The sequence below is a fragment of the Gorilla gorilla genome, chromosome 11 (assembly GCF_029281585.2).
Source record: "Gorilla gorilla gorilla isolate KB3781 chromosome 11, NHGRI_mGorGor1-v2.1_pri, whole genome shotgun sequence".
NCBI lineage: Eukaryota > Metazoa > Chordata > Mammalia > Primates > Hominidae > Gorilla > Gorilla gorilla.
This window is the reverse complement of record NC_073235.2, coordinates 95,671,542-95,689,517: the sequence shown is the minus strand read 5'-3', so window position 1 is coordinate 95,689,517 and position 17,976 is coordinate 95,671,542. Positions and strand designations below refer to the sequence as shown.

At 36.2% G+C, this 17,976-nt stretch overlaps 1 pseudogene; it reads left to right on the top strand.

The window, feature by feature from the left end:
• The first annotated feature begins 226 nt into the window (after window positions 1–226).
• Window positions 227–1,216, top strand: LOC101139375 (dnaJ homolog subfamily C member 17-like; annotated as a pseudogene).
• The last annotated feature ends 16,760 nt before the right edge of the window (window positions 1,217–17,976 follow it).

The following is a 17,976-nucleotide window of genomic DNA, read 5'->3' as shown; positions in this document are numbered from 1 at the left end:
ACACAGGAATTTGTTCATAAATTATCTTTGAGAAATATGTAAATCTCCATACTTTATGAATGAGAAGACCAAATCAAAATAATGTGGCAGTCTGGGTTCATTTGGGAGATAAACATCACACAGTAGATTAGTAGGGATGTTTGATACAAAGCACTATTAAGTATGGTTAAAAAAAAAAAAAAAGAAAAGAAAGAAAAATGGAGTACGAATCCGTCAGGTCAGAACCATGGCAGTGACCAAGGAGCAAGATCTTACAGATGGACCTGGACGCGCTGCTAGAAATTGAGGAGAAGGTGGCAGACAAAGAGGTGGAGAAGGCATATAGGCAGAAGGCCTCCTCCTGCTACCCTGAACTCTTCCACTGGCAGCTGAACTCTTCCACTGGCAGCTGAACTCTTCCACCAGCATTCTCAGGCCTTGGAGGTGCTGACCGATGCTGCAGCCGGGGCTGCGTATGACAAGGTCAGGAAAGCCAAGAAGCAGGCAGCAGAGAGGACTCAGAAACTAGATGAGAAAAGGAAGAAAGTGAAGCTTGATCTGGAGGCCCGGAAGCGGGAGCGGCAGCACCAGGCGGAGGGGGAGGGAGAGAGGGAGGAGGAGGAGGAAGGGGAGGGGGGAGGAGGAGGAGGAAGAGGAGGAGGAGCTGGAGGAGAGCCTGAGCACCAGAACACTAGAGCGAGAGATCAAACGCCTGAGTGAAGAGGGTTCCCGGCAGCTGGAGGAACAGCAGAGGCTGATCCGGGAGCAGATACACCAGGAGCGTGACCAGAGGTTGAGAGGAAAGACAAAATACTAAAGGCCAAGGAACCCCCAAACTAAAGCTAAAATGGAAGTGCAAGAAGGCTCAGGGGGAGTCAAAAGGTGGCTACTCCAAAGACGTCCTCCTATGGCTTTTGCAAAAGTGTGGTGAGGTTCTCAACCTGGTGCTTTCCAGTAAGAAGGTAGGCACTGCTGTGGTGGAGTTTGCCACTGCCAAGGCTGCGGAGCTGGCTGTCCAGAATGAAGTTGGCCTGGTGGATAACCCTCTGAAGATTTCCTGGTTGGATGGACAGCCCCAGAGCACCGTGGGCCCCAGCCGCCCACACTGTCAAAGGGCTCAGTGCTGTCGGTGAGGGAATACGAGAGCGCCATCATGATGCACATGCGCCACGCGGCCGAGCTGCAATGGCTGATCTCAGAGATGCACCAGCAAGACCGAGAGGGGCAGCCCACGTAACCCTGGCTCCAGCCACCCGCCTGCAGCCTTTTTCTTTAACATCACCAATAAACTTTTGTTTGTTTGTCTGTTTTTAAGAAAAAAAGAAGGAATGATAAGATGTAAGGAAACTCTGTATGGTATCTTAGGGCTGATGGAGAGTACTCAAGGACAAACTTGGAAGGTGTTCAGACTTTACTGGAGAAAATGTGGGTCAGTTCACTGGATACCAGAAAAGTTCTCAATTATGGCCAGACCAGAGCTGATCTGAGTTCCTTGGCAAGTGAAAGGCCACCTCCAGGGTGTAGGGGATCAACAACTCTAAGCAAGTGTATCCAAGGGATTCTCGGCAATTGGTGGGGCCGGAGATCTTTAGAGCGGACAGTCTGGGCGGGCTCCGGTTTCTTGAGAATGCTGTGGAAAGATAATCACCAGACAGAGGCTGCAATGTCACAGAGGGACAAAGGCTGGGCAGGTGACTGGGGCAGGCTCTACTAGCTATCCTCACCCCAGTCCTGCTGACACCCGGCTGACACAGGAAGTCTCTTTCTACTGCACTATTCCTCAAGCACCCTCCACTGCTCTTATCAAAGGAAAAATTATTTAAAATATTCTGTTTTAGAGCATATGTTGAAATGTGAATTCAGAGCCGAGAAATAATAAACTGACAACTGACACAAATGATTATTAGGGATACTTTAAGTTATCTTTAGTCATCTGAGGAGAAAACTAAGTCATCAATGAACTGCATGGAAGTAAAAAAGTCAAGTGATAAAACCATAACTAAATAAACCCAGACTGCAACATCATTTTGATTTGGTCTTCTCATTCATAAAGTATGGACACTTACATAAACCTTACAGATAACTTATGATCAAATTCTTGTCTTCACAAGCAAGTGGCTTAGTTCTAAATGCAAACATATAATTCCAAGTATAATTTAAATACTAGAAATTCCTCACAAAATTGCTATACTAGGTTTTCACTTATGGGTAGGAATACTAACTGAGATTGCATCTTTCTTTAGGATTTATAAGTTCACCCAACAAGCCTAAGGAGATTATATTCACATACTGATAAATTTAATTATGGCAGATGAGTGGTTCTTAAATTTATTTTGTTATTTGTCCTTTGTTTTGCTATGTCTTGTGCTTCCTTAACTACTCTTAGTTCAAAATTCATATCCGTGATTTCAAATTCAGGCTTCTCAGAGTTGACGTTTATTGGGCTTCACCTGAGCTATCTGAACATATTCGGTAAAATCATTATGTTCCCAATAAATATGTAATAAAAGAATTTTTCTAGTCTTTCTTACTGTCTGTTACTGAAGTAGTGGTAGAGGGTGTGGAAGGAGAGCTGGGTAATTCCATTACATTTTCATTCTCCCAGAACCCAATAACTGACATGAGTTGCTTGCTATCCTGGCCCAGCCAGGGTTCCCTTCCCACTACCTGCAAAGCAGTCTCACCCTAGACAGATTCGGACCACACAGAAAAAAAATAATAAAATTAAACAAGAAATAGGCAGGGACATATAAACAAATAAGATATGATGTTTCTTTAGCTCAGAGAAATATATAGAGCAATCAATAGAAATAATCTAGGAGAAGAACATAAACTCATTACACTAAGCACTGATGAGAATCAGAAACAAGCTTCATTCATTGGAAAGCTTCCAGACTCGAGTTTCTAGGTGACTGCTTAGTCAAATCACCAACCAGATGTTCTTATGAAACTAGCAATATTTTGAACTGTGCTTGCTTGGGATGAATGAAAGAAAGATAAATTGAGAAGTATCCCCTTATTTATTTGGAGAAATGTAGACTTCGTTTGTAAAAATCAGCAATAAAATTTCCTAATGTTTAATAAGTACTCAAAATATTATGTCATCGATCGCATTATATAACAAAAGTATGTAGTGTTTTTATTCATACAAATGGGTTACTTTTTAATGCAGTCATTTGGAAATAGATCCACTTACTATAATAAACTTTTTTTTTACAGCTTTAAAGCATTTTCTCTTTATTTACTATTTACTTACTCATTAATTTTACTTATTTAGTTCTTTCTTCTTATGTATTTTTATTTCACATTTCTTTACCCTTTATTTTTATTTATTTATTTATTTATTTATTTATTTATTTATTTATTTTGAGACGGAGTCTTGCCGTGTCACCCAGGCTGGAGTGCAATGGTGCAATCTCGGCTCACTGCAAGCTCCGCCTCCCAGGTTCACACCATTCTCCTGCCTCAACCTCCCTAGTAGCTAGGACTACAGGCACCCACCACCACACCCAGCTAATTTTTTGTATTTTTAGTAGAGATGAGGTTTCACCGTGTTAGCCAGGATGGTCTCGATCTCCTGACCTCGTGATCCACCGACCTCGGCCTCCCAACCCTTTATTTTTTATACACAGATACAGATATCTGTGTACATTGAAAAATTCAGACACACCAAATTTGATAAAAGTAGGTGATGAGGGCTCCCTACTCATACTAACACCAGAGTAATGGACCATTCCTGAGTGCTGTCTATTAACTCTGTCCGCACCTTGCAACTAGTTTCTTTGTTAAACTTCCCTAAAATCGTTCAAGTTGAATATGCCATCCGTTTTGTGTCAATGCTCTAAAGTTTTAGAATGACTTCATTTCAATATTAAACCAAAATCATTCCCATGAAATAATGATAGTTTACTTGATTGCGATACAGCAAAATATGATCATCGAGCTATCAGATTACGGCTTTGTGTTATGCTAACAGAGAAAGATTCCATGAGTAATTTTGAAAGCCTTAAGCACATTTTCATTTAGATATAAAGACAAAAATATGTCAAGAAAAAAATGATAAAAATATATATGATAATATATATTTTAAGAAATGAATTAAAAATGTTTATTTTAAAAATTAAGCAGAGGACACTTTACTATATCAGAAATAAGAATGTAAATATTAAAATAAAATAAAGTCATTACAAGACTCTGATTTTTAGCATCACTGAAAGAATCAGATCAAATCACATAGAAAGCTTCCAGATGACAGGCCATTGACAGAGGCTAACTCTTTGTTTGGTGAGTGGGGAATTCTTTGTAAAGAATTTTGCATACTGTACTTAAGTTTCTCCTAAGTTAGAAATAATTTATTCAGTTTTTCTTAGGTTAAAAATAATTTGTAACCCTCAACTCATACTTGTAGGAATTTTTTATATTTTTTTCTTCTTAAGGTTTTCTATTAGTTAAGACACCAACAATGCTGTCTAACAGTACGTGTCAAGGTTCTTTACTCAGTCTTAAAAAGGCCTACAAACAGATCCCATGAAACTTTTATTGTTTGATGATAAGATGAAAAGATCTTGTACTATGAAGTTTGCAACTTGGCTTATCTTGAAAGATTGTCAAGAGCGAATATAACCAACATTTTGAAGAAGTAAATACATTACAGTAAAGCAAACACTAAAACTCAGCGAAACAAAACAAACAAAAAACACAATTTTAGAACACAAAATAAACTTCCCAACTGGGATTTCTCTCTGTCTTTTTATTGCTGTGTTGTTGCTGTTCCAGCTTGCTGTGACTATGTTTTAAAAATAATTTCTCAAAAAAGAAAAAGAAAAATGGCATATTCAGGTTATTTGGTTAGGTTGATGAACTGAACAAATGTACATGTCTCACTTCCTTCTAAAATATCATTTAAATTTTAGTAAATAGGTGTCATAGTTTGGATGTTAACCCCTGTAAGTGTCATGTTGAATTGTGATCCCCAGTGATGGAGGTGAGGCCTGGTGGGAGGTGTTGGGTCATGAAGGAAGATCTTTCATGGCTTGGCCCTGTCCTCATGGCAGTGAGTAAGTTCTTGAAAGATCTAGGTATTTAAAGGTGTGTGGCATTTCCCCCATCTCTCTCTTGCTCTTGGTCTTGTCATGTGATGTGCCTGTTCCCACTTTACCTTCCACCATGAGTGAAAGCTTCCTGAGACCTCCCTAGAAGCCGAGCAGATGTCAGCATCATGCTTCCTGTACAGTCTGCAAAATCGTGAGCCAATTAAATTTCTTCTCTTTGTAAATTACCCAATCTCAGGTATTTCTTTATACTGACACACCACAAGAATTGCCTAATACAGACAGTTGGTACCAGGAGTGAGTTTTGCTATAGAGATACATTAAAATGTGGAAGCAACTTTGGAACTGGGTAATGGGCAGAGGTTGGAAGAGTTTGGAAGGCTCAGAAGAAAACATGAAGATGAGGGAAAGTTTGGAACTTCTTAGAGACTTGTTTAGTGGTTATGACCAAAATGCTGATAGTGACATGGAGAGGGAAGTCCAGGCTGACAAAGTAACAGATGGAAATGAGGAACTTGCTGGGAACTGGAGTAAAGGTCTTGCATGTTATGCCTCAGCAAAAAGACTCAGCTGCATTTTGTTCATGCCTTAGGGATCTGTGGAAATTTGAAATTGAGAGTGATGACCTAGAATATCTGGCAGAAGAAATTTCTTAGCAGCAAAGTGCTCAAGATGTGGCCTACACTCAGATGTAGGAGCAAAGAAATAACTTAAAGTTGGAAGTTATATTTAAAGAGGCAGCAGAGCATAAAAGTTTGAGCAATTTGCAGCCTGGCTATGTGGCAGAGAAATTAAAGGTATTATCAGGAGAGAAATTCAGAGGGCTGTGAAGCAATCACTTGCTAGAGATATTAGCATGACTAAAAAGGAGCTAAGTGACAATAGCCAAGACAATATGAAAAGGGCCTTAAAGGCATTTCAGAGACCTTCAAGGCAGCCTCTCTCATCACAGGCCCACAGGCATAGGGGGATTAATATTTTCATGGATCAGGCACAGGGTATCACCATATTGTGCCATTCCAGGAGGGTATTCCTAACATTCTGGACACTCTGGTTTCAGCTTATGCTCAAAGGTCCCAAATATATCTCAAGTTGCAACTCTCAAGGATGCGAGCCATAAGCTTTGGTGGCTTCCATGTGGTGTTAACCCTGTTGCATACATAGTGCGAGACTAAAACAGGCTTGTCAGCCTCTGTCTATATTTCAAAGAATGGATGAGAAAGCCTGGGTGCCCAGGCAGAAGCCTGCTGCAGGGGCATAGCCCTCACAGAGAACCTCTACTAGAGCAGTATGGAGGGCAAATATGGGGTTAGAGGCCCCAGACAAAGTCCCCACTGGAGCACTGCCTAGTGGATTTATGGGAAGGTGACAACCATCCTTTATATTTCAGAATGGCAGCTTGAACCCTGAACCTGGAAAAGCTGCAAGCACTCAAATCCAACCTGTTAGAACAGCCATGGGGGCTGTACCCTGCAAAGCCACAAGGGCCGAGCTGTATTAGGCCTTCGGAGTCCACTTCTCACAGCAGTCTGACCTGGATGTGAGACATTTAGTCAAAGGAAATTATTTTGGAGCTTTAAGATTTAATGGCAACCCTGCTATGTTTTGGACTTACTTGGAGCCTGTTGCTTCTTTTTCCTTTTGGATAATTTCTCCCTTTTAGAATGATATTTACCCAATTCCTATATCCTCATTGTGTCTTGTAAATAAATAACTTGGTTTTGATTTTATAGACTACTAGGCGGAAGGGACTTGCCTTGTCTCAGATGAGAATCTGGACTTTGGAATTTTGAATGATGTTGAAACAAGTTAAGACTTTTAGGGGACAATTAGGGGATGATTGTATTTTGCAGTGCAAGAAAAACATGAAACGTGAAGGGCTGTGGTGAAGTGATATAATTTGGATATTGTCACCGCTAAATCTCATTGTAATTCCTGATGTTGAAAGAGGGGCCTGGTAGGAGGTGTTTGGGTCATAGGTGAAGACCCCTCATGGCTTGGTGCTGTCATTATGATAGTGAGAGAGTTCTTGGGAGATCTGGCTATTTAAATGTATGTGGCATCTTCCTCCTTTCTCCCTTTCTCCTGCTCTCACCGTGTGATGTGCTGCTCCTGCTTTGCTTTTTGCCATGAGTAAAAGCTTCCTAAGTCCTCTATGGAAGTGGAGCACATGTTGATGCCATGCTTCCTGTACAGTCTGCAGAACTGTAAGTCAATTAAACTTTTTTTATAAATTACCCAATCTCAGGCATTCTTCATAGCAATGTGAGAATGGCCTAATACAATAGGTATGAAAAAATAACATAGCGATTCAGAAAAAAAGGTCTTCATTATCAGTAAGTCAATTGGTTTAGAGATTCTCTGAAAGATGGGAAGTGAAATACTCTGCCTTGATTGCACAGAAAGAGAATGGAGGAAGCCATAGGCCAAAAACAAGCAAATGATTAATGCAGCAGAGATGGGAGCATGTCTTCTCAAGCGACAGAAAAAGGGCTCCAGACGTGAAGTAGCTATGTATGGAAAATGTGAGAATTAGTTATAAAAGCTAGAAGAGTTAACCTGGATATATACTATTTGCCAGGCCCAATAAAGTCTTAACAGCAACCTGACTAGGTAGGAGTCATTTTTATCTCCATTTTAAAAATAAAAAAAAAACAGAACACAGTGTCACATCATTACTAAGTGTGAAAACCAGAATTTTATATGCTGACTTTTTTGAGAGAGGCTGAGTTTTTATCAATTAAACTTTACCACTCCCTTTACAGCGTAGGCTAGAAATCACTGAATTCTACAGAAAAGCCAGGCCTGTCTCACACTTGTCTTGCATTGTACCTCCCTCTTCCATACTGTGAAAATGTTCTTTCCTCTATGAAAATATGCATTCATTTTCCTCTCCTCCCTCCAATATCACATTTTGATAGAATTAATCTTTGGGTGTGCAGCATAATGTCATTTTTATTTTTATATTTCTGTTAATGCATATTTTCCTATCCTATATTGCATTGTAATTGTTATAAATCTATATTAATCTTTTTATTATTAGCACAAGATATAATACCTAAAACAGAGTAAGTACTCAATAAATTTTTATTAAAAAAATTTGAATTATGCAGATGGTTTTTTGGTTGAAAAAGTTGACTAAACTGATCAGAAAAAAATACATAATTCATTCTGGCAATGCAAAAAAACACATATGGGTAAACTTTAAAATAATATAAGCTTACTCAATATAGAAACAAAAGCAACTATGATCTTAAAATAAGGATATATATATATATATATGCAGAGAGAGAAAAGTAAGGGTCATTTTCTATCATTGATGGTTTACAATAAAGAATATTTTGTTTAACATGATTTTTTTCCAATTTCTATTGACTAGCATGCAATAAATAAACCAAAGCAGAGATATGAAGTTGAGCTTAGTTTTAGTTTCTTGAATTCTTAGAAAAATATTCAGGTTGAAAGTAAAAAAATAATAATACCACTTTAATATTTCATTTTTGAAATATCACATATAGTGTTAACTTTTCCTGTCTGCACATTATAATGTTTTTCAGAAATATGGACTTCATTTCATAAACATTTTTTCTTTTTTTTTTTTGAGATGGAGTCTCTCTTTGTTGCCCAGGCTGGAGTGCAGTGGCGTGATCTCGGCTGACTGCAAGCTCTGCCTCCCGGGTTCAAGTGATTCTCCTGCCTCAGCCTCCTGGATAGCTGGGACTACAGGCGCCTGCCACCACGTCTGGCTAATTTTTGAATTTTTAGTAGAGATAGGGTTTCACCATGTTGGCCAAGCTGGTCTCGATCTCCTGACTTCATGATCCACCCGCCTTGGCCTCCCAAAGTGCTGGGATTACAGGCATGAGCCACCTCAGTAGAGACATGAGCCACCTTAGTAGAGATGGGGTTTAGTAGAAAACCGTGAGCCAATTAAATTTCTTCTCTTTGTAAATTACCCAATCTCAGGTATTTCTTTATAGTGACACACCACAAGAATTGCCTAATGCAGAAAGTTGGTACCAGGAGTGAGTTTTGCTATAGAGATACATTAAAATGTGGAAGCAACTTTGGAACTGGGTAATGGGCAGAGGTTGGAAGAGTTTGGAAGGCTCAAAAGAAGACAGGAAGATGAGGGAAAGTTTGGAACTTCTTAGAGACTTGTTAAATGGTTATGACCAAAATGCTGATAGTGACATGGACAGTGAAGTCCAGGCTGACAAAGTAACAGATGGAAATGAGGAACTTTCTGGGAACTGGAGTAAAGTAGAAACCCCGTCTCTACTAAAAATACAAAAATTAGTCGGGCGTAGTGGTTGGTGTCTGTAATCCCAGCTACTCGGGAGGGAGGCAGGATCATTGCTTGAACCTGGGAGGAAGATGTTGCAGACAGAGCGAGACTTCATCTCAAAAAAAAAAAAAAAAAAAAAAAAAAAAAAAAGAAAAAGAAAGGAAACTAATCAGTGTGGTGTCATTTAGAAAGCCTCCCTACAGTATTTCCCAACATTTGTTTATCTCGAGTAAATTTTTATACAAATGCCCACAAATTCTAACAAGAATTTGAATAGTTAACATTTTATTTTAATATCTCTAAAATGCTCTTCCATAATATATTGTTAAACTATTCCCACTTTCAACTTTTCTTTCAAGCATGTATTTACTTATAAGACCATGTTAGCCAACTGAATTAGAGAGCATAAATATCATCTGAACTAAAGATAATAGAAATAAATTCCAGGCATTGAAAATGAATGCCTAAAGACCCCAGAATGACCACAAAGGATATAAATGGCACAATTTAATGTTTTTCATCCCTTAGAATAACTAGCTGGTAACTCATTCAAATTTTCTTTGTGTTTTTACTGTGCTTTCTATTGCATTAAAGAAATCTCATTTCAACAGTCTTTCTTTTAAAAAGTTGCTTTATTTGGTTTAATGTCAATTAGGGCTTTTAAAAATTAGTTTCTTTTCTAGTTAATGCATTGTAGACATTCTTTATTTTCCTTAGAAAGTTTAGCCTCGGGGTTTCATGACACTGCTACTATATTATAGGATATAAATAGAACTGCAGTCTCCCTTTCCTCTCAACCTTTATAAATTCATTTCTAATGACTGAAGAGCATGCAGCAGCACTCAAAAATATATCAGAGTTTTGCAAGTCCTTATTTTCAGCATGAAAAAAGAACTCCAAATTGGGCCCCATTACTTATAGTTCATTTATTTGCTGGACTAGAAAGAAAAAAAATGAATAACCTCATTATAGCTCAACTTTGTCTTACACATACAAGAAATCTTTTATCATTATGATGTAGCAGTTATCTTGAGTAAAAAAATGAAATTATTCTTTTAGCAGACTGTCTTCCTCTCTACTTATTAGGTTCTGTTAAAAGTACATTTCTTACAGAAATGCCAGTGTCTGATTGGATTTTCAACACCCTACATTGAACTCACTGCATATGAAATTGAGTTTTCCAAATTCTCTTTTTCCTCATCCTATTTTTTTTTGTTTTCAACTTTAGAAAGTACTTAGAATATGTTCTATTCTATTTGCATTTTAGAAGTTCTACTTTATTATAGGTTATATTAAACCAGAAACTGGACTCAGGGAATATGATTATTAAATTATTATATTTCAAGAATTATATATCGTTATTTTTATGTGAACAAATAGGGAGATTGGCTTGAGGCCATAAGTTTGAGACAAGCCTTGGCAACATAATGAGAACCCCCAATCTCTACGAAAGATTTAAAAGTTAGCCAGGCTTGGTGGAGTGCCCCTCTGTCCAGCTACTCCAGAGGCTGAGGCAAGGATCCCTTAAATCCAAGAGTTCGAGTTTATAGTGAGCTATGATTGCACCACTGCACCCCAGCCCTGGTGACAAAGCTTTAAAAGCAAATAAATAACTAATCAAATTCTTCTTTGAAACAAAGTACATACTCATGAAAATGTATTGTGAAGAAACTAATAAGGCTGACTTTATACTCAGCAAGTAATTAAAGGAAGTACATTGAAGACAGAAGGCCAAACTAAATGTATCCAAAGAAATTAATGTAGTTACACACTCAGCAAATATGCATGGTACACCAATAGCTAAACATAACTTTACATGACTCATTAGTTTTATCTCATCTCACAAAAGGTATATTTAATTAGTTAAAATTTATTAACTATGGAGGCCATTTGAAAAATTAAAAATAAAAAAATTTGGTGTTCAAGATTATGTCTTCAATCACTTCAATGATTTGCAATACATTAGCAATAAAGTCAGCATTTTATAAATCATGGTACATGATAGAGTTTTAAAACACAGACACCAATTAAAACCAAAACAAAAGTTGTGTTGTGTTGAAAGTAATAGTAATTAAATATATATTTTACTCAGTCGCAAAAATGGCAAATGGTGTTTTTTTCTTACTTTTAGTTTTGGTTCTCATTTTTGACTTTTTTTATTATAGATATTTTCAGATGTACACAAAACTACAGAAAATGGTAAAATCAACCATCATGGCCTATTCTTGCTTTCTTTCTTTTCACAAGTTCATTTAAACACAAATCCAACCAGGCAGGATGGCTCACACCTGTAATCCCAGCACTTTGGGAGGTCAAAGTGGAGGGGATTACTAGAGTCCAGGAGTTCGAGACCAACCTGGGCAACATAGCGAGACCCTGTCTCTACAAATAAATGAATTAATTAATTAATTAGCTGAGCATGATGTTGTGTGCCTGTAGTCCCAGCTACTTGGGAGGCTAAGGTGGAAGGATCACTTAAGCCCAGGAGGTTGAAGCTGCAGTGAGCCATGATCATGCCATTGCATTCCAGCCTGGGCAGCAGAGAGGGACTTGGCCTTATAAAATGCATATAAAAATAAGTAAGTAAAAAACAAATCCCAGACATCATATGTGGTAACATATTTGTAAAACCAACATCATAGTCGAAAAATTAAAATTCCTTGATGTTATCTAATAATGCCAGTCTGTAGTCTCAATTAAAAGTTTTAATTGTTGTACAAATGCATTCTTCATAACATTGCTTTGTTTTAATCAAGATCCAGATAATTGTCTTATCGTCATTGACATGACTTTTAAAATTATTTTTAATCCCACTGTTGTTTAAAACTGTTTTATTAAAGTACAACCAACAGTATAAGAAACTGTACACATTCAAATTATATAATTTCATGAGATTTGGCATACATCCACATCCATAAAACCATCACAATCAGGGAAATGAATATGTTCAGGTCTTTCTAATCAATTAAGATGAAATATCTTTTTTTTCTATAACCATTTATCTCTCCTCCCATCCCCCATCACATACCTGTTGAGGGACACTTGTCACGTGTTTGTTAAAGACATCTAGTCTGCTGCAGTAAACACTGGCGGTCAGTGCCCATGTATTTAGACTTCACTTTAAAAAAGTAGCCAGTGTCTATTTCTTTGCCTGGGGTTTCCTTCAAAGCTTTACAAAAGGTAGTCTAATCCTGGATGACAAACTGGAATTAACATGCCTATGATTGAGGTATAAACCAAGGAATGACAGCTGGTGGTGCAGAAACACCTCAGTTCCCTGGCTCCTTGGATGGAATATCTCTGAAGAATATTGTGTACCCTTTTCCCTAGTGTTTCCTGGTGCGATGGGATTAGGCATTGTTTCTCCCTAGTGGTAGTTGGTTCATATGTAGACTTTATGGCTGTCTTCCTTCTCCTCCCACTTTACCACTCCCCATCCATGGTCCATGTACAATACTCATTGTTTAAGGATCTGCTTCTGGGGAACACCAATTAAGACATTTGTCTTACAGATCTTCTCACTTTCAAGGTTTGGTTAATTCCTGAATTCATTTAACATTCCTCTAGTCCCCTTATAACCTTAAACTTACAGTTATGCTAGATGTTTTAGTAGTTAAGAATTGCTTTTCTTTTGGCCATAAGTACTTAATAAGTGGGGCTTATTCTTCATATTAATAAAATGTTATATTTTATTACAAATTGTATAGGATTTATCATATACTATATGTTACACATTATGTTAATAATAACTTTTGGGGGCATAGAGGAAAAATTTACAAGGTGAAAATCTGGGAGAGTGAATTGCATTATCAGTACTATAGAAAGTGATAATATGGACTTAAGTTTTCATAGATAAAGCACTAAAATAAACATTATCTTGTACTTACATTATATCTTTAAAGAGATTTTGTAGAGTTACCCCAACTAAAATTTACACATGAACATTCAGTAATTATACTGGAGAAAGTCTTTCAAAGTGAAACCCATAACATAATGTCTTAAAATAATTTTTTAAAATAAAGAGTTTGACTTGAATAGACTCAATGAATTTTATTTAATGTTCCACAGTAATGTTCATTTTACTTATAATAAAAACACTTTAAGGTAGACCATTTGAAATAGAATATTTATAAGTGAATTAATCCCAATTACATAAACAATAATAAATAATCTGCTTCTAGTCATAACATCATTAAACTGTATACAGCATAAGCACTTTCAGAAAGTAAATTATTGATGGGGCCACAAATAAATACCAAATCTAAAATATCTGTGAGAGAAAGTGAAATTTTTTTTTTTCACAAGTTGTAATTTTGTCCACCAAAAATGGTTGGCTGTGTGATAAAAGGGCATTCATTTATTTATATTTTTTATTCATGGCACTCAGCAAAGGGCTAACTTGATAGCTTGGCGCTTGATAGCGTGAATGGATATAGTTTTATTAAAACAGAGCACTAATGGAATTAAGGTCTTGATTAAATCTCATTTATTTCTCTAACATATTTATATTTTTACATAAATTTGTCCTTGTATACTTATGTTGATATTGTCAATGTTACATGTTCATAGTGAGAAGAGTGGAGTCATCGATTATTCATATGCACCCTGGCATGCCTGCAATTTGTCCACCACCATATATTCATAAACAGGCTTTCACAATGAAAATAACATTCCTCATTACCTGCAATAATATTTCCTCTTGATTTCTTGCATATTGACATTTGCTATTTAGTACTAGTTCTTTAGCCACCCCATTTAACTACTCTCAAGTTTTCCAGATATTTTTCATTGTCAAATTATCAAATTGGTGCAAAAGTTATTGTGGTTTTTGTCATTGACAGTAAAGGTAAAAACCACAATAACTTTTTCACCAACCCAATATTTAAAGTTTAGTGTTCTGTGAGATACAAACAAAACCTAATTCACTTTTCTTCCTTACCAGCCCCATTTTACAGATTGTGGAGCTAAAATATAGAGAGATTAAATTTTAGACCATAAGAAACAATGGTTTGTCCATCTAACAAAATTTATTGACTGCCTAATTATGTGCTAGACATTCTTCTGGGTGCTAAAGGTAAATCAGTGAATAAGATAAACAAGGACTCTAGTCTTTCAGAGTTTAAATTCTAGTTAAATGGAGAAAGAAGCAACAATGAATAATTAGAACAATTTTTTTTCAGATAGTAACAAATTATAAGAAGATAGTGATGGCCTTCAAATCATAGTGTTCAGAGAAAAAGGAATTGTCAAAGTTAATACTTCTTGTTGTAAAATAACAACATGTAATGTGCAACTATAAAAACACAGGATTGAAATGATTGCATTTAAAACCATAACTGAAACCTCAAAAAATACAGTAAGGCAGTGGCTTCATCTTTTCAGCCATATGGATGTGGTGGCCATTCCAAAATTCATTATAGTAATATAGCAATTTGTTTTAATGTAAATTTACTTACCTAAATGTTTGTTACATGTTATTTCAAAATATTGATTAAATTTCGAATTAGTTTTGTCATGACTTTCTGACCTATATTTCACAATATTCCAAAATTATAGATATTCCCCAAACTGATTATCTTGGCTGTTGATGCTAGTAACAGATGCTCTATCTCCTTAGACTTGCTTTGCAATTTGTCATAGAAACTGATGGCCTGATAACCTGATAACTTAATAGAGTGATTGTTTTTCAGCAGTGAAACATTTTGTTTAAATGAAACTTTACCTACATGCCTCATATCTTAAATCGGTTGAACTGGAGCTCTTTGTTGATAAATCAGTCCACCCCTCTTACTCTCATTTTCCTCTGTCCATCCAAAGATGATTCAAAGTAATCTCGATAGAATATCCCCTGCGCATTGCAGCATGTAACTTAAAAGTATTTCCTAATCTAATGAGATGCCTTTTAGATTGTAGATGCCTATTGCAAGTCTATTTCCATAGCAGTTATAAAATTATTATTAAAAAGCATTGAACTGTTTAAATATTTTTCAGGTAGGAAGAAAAATTTTAGTATTTTTGAAATGAAATTATTAGAAAATAATTTAGATTGGTTTGCCCTTTAATATTTACTCATAGCAACATTGAGCAATTCTCATGTCTTAATCACTCTATGAAGCTCAGTTCATGTTTCTCAGAATATCCTGACTGCCTAAAGTTATTGTCTTTGGGCATTTTTACAATGAACTGGAGAATCCATAAATTCCTCTTACGCTTATGCTAAAATCCATCATTTTCCTTTTATTAGAAAAGAAAAGCTTAATAACATTGCCATTGTTACTATTATGTTTATATTTCTATAACTGAAGTAGTTATGCAGTATTAACTAAATTTTCATAAATGCTTCTGAATTACTAATTTATAAAGCACAGTGCTACTGTAAAAAAGCAATTTACTCACGATTGTATTTTGAAACAAAGTTTTCAGTTTAAAGTAACTCTACTTTGTCATAGATGGTTACAAAGTTATAGCTTTACTATAATTTTGTAAAGAATGCTTTTCTGTTCTGATGTTTACTTACGATAATGGCCTCCAGCGCCATGTGTTCACTTTTAAGTGGGAGCTAAACAGCAAGAACACATGAATACTAGGAGGGGGACAACTGTCATTGGAGCCTACTTGAGGGTGAAGGGTGAAAAGAGGGAGAGGATCAGAAGAAAAATACCTATTGTGTACTATATTTATTACCCGGGTGATGAAATTTTTTCTACACCAAACCTCTGTGACACACAGTTTACCTATAAGACAAACCTGCACATGTACCCTTGAACCTAAAAAAAAAAGTTAAAAAATAAATACATGAAATAGAATAAGAATTAAACTAATGACACATGCTGCTGTGCATTTTAAAAATCATTTTTGAAGCGTCTTGTATGTATGCGGAAACTTCTGTTTATAGGACCGATGGTTGTTTTAAAATTCCTCCACCTCTAGAGTAAAGTGTGAATCCCACTAGGCACCTTTAAAAAATGGGCATTTTTTCCAGACATGATGCATTGCCTTCTCTTTCATTTTTTCAGGGGCTTCAATGTTAATTGCTTCCTAGAGTTAACATCAGCCTCAGGAAAGAGTTGCTGCTAAGCAACGTGTGTGGAGAGAAGTATCCTCCAACAAGCTCTACATGCTTTTGTGGTTCATTGGTCTTTAGCTGTCTTATATTTCCATTGATTGTGATATGTAGATTCCATTAATTGTATTGATAAATTATGGCACCATTTATGTGCTTCTTTAGTCATTACTTTGAAAATGCATGACCAGAGATTTAAAAGCTGCTTTTAAAATTGAGACAAGTGAAAACTGTCCTGTAAATATTGTTTGGACTCTATGACAAAGAGATGCATAAATAGAAAAATACTTTCTAAAACAGCAAATTAGACTTTGTCTTAGGAGAAAGACCAATGAACCTTGGTGATGGGCCAGAATGTAATTTCAATATGCTGCACTTGAACTAACACAAGTTTCTCAGTCTTTATATATATATTTTCTTTTGGTGTAAAACATAGTTTCATGTTCCTTCTTTTTGTTTTAATAAACAAACAATATTTTTCTTTCAAAAAGCTAGATTAAAGCTTTACTGCTTTACTGCTTTACTGTCTCATAGAATACAAATGTGATAGTGTTAATGTTTTTTTTTTTTTAATTCTGAGGCTTGCATGTGAGCTTGCCAAGGAGACACATTAACAGCAAAAGCCCTTAATGAACTCCCCAGGTGGAATAATTCCATTTTCCCTGGATTATTTTTACAACATTTTAGAAGTCCAATAAATAGTTTGTTGTTTAAAATAAAAATAAATGCCTCAAATCTGCATTTACATTTGTGGTATTCTTTTGAGGCTTTTATATTCCCCATATCTCTTAAGCCCTAGCATTTAGAAAAGGATGTAACATAAATAAATTAGTCTAGTGATACATAAAATTTTTCATGGCAGGTGCTGCCAACATCTACAATCTCAATCTGTTTGTGCTAAATATTTGTCTAATATATAAATAGAGCAAGGCCTTTATTTAGAAGATGCTGTACTTTATGGGTCAGGAATGATCTATAATGAGTCACAGGAAACAAAATAATCTTTTGAATTGAAAGAATTTTTTAGACATAAGGATGGCTTAATATTGCTTATTTTTTAGAAATCTACATATATATTTAAATTTAGAATTTATATATAGTGTATCTCAAATTCGTTCCTGAAATAAAAGATTAATGTATAAGTTTTAATAGCTACCAACATAAAAGTGAGTACATCTATCTTTAGGGTTAAGAAGATATTTGTTGCAATTATTTATTTATTGTATTTACTTATTTTTTATGAACTAGAGGTGCAATAACTACACGGGTAAAAATAGGCCAGGCCTGGTGGCTCGTGCCTGTAATCCCAGCACTTTGGGAGGCTGAGGCAGGCGGATTACGAGGTCAGGAGTTCGAGACCAACCTGCCAACATGGTGAAACCTTGTTTCCACTAAAAATCCAAAAATTAGTTGGGCATGGTGGCGCATGCCTGTAATCCCAGCTACTCAAGAGGTTGAGGCAGGAGAATAGCTTGAATGTGGGAGATGGAGGTTGAAGTGGGCCGAGATTGCGCCACTGCACTCCAGCCTGGGTGACAGAGCAAGTCGCCATTTCAAAAAAATGTATCTATATCTATATCTGTATCTATATCTAC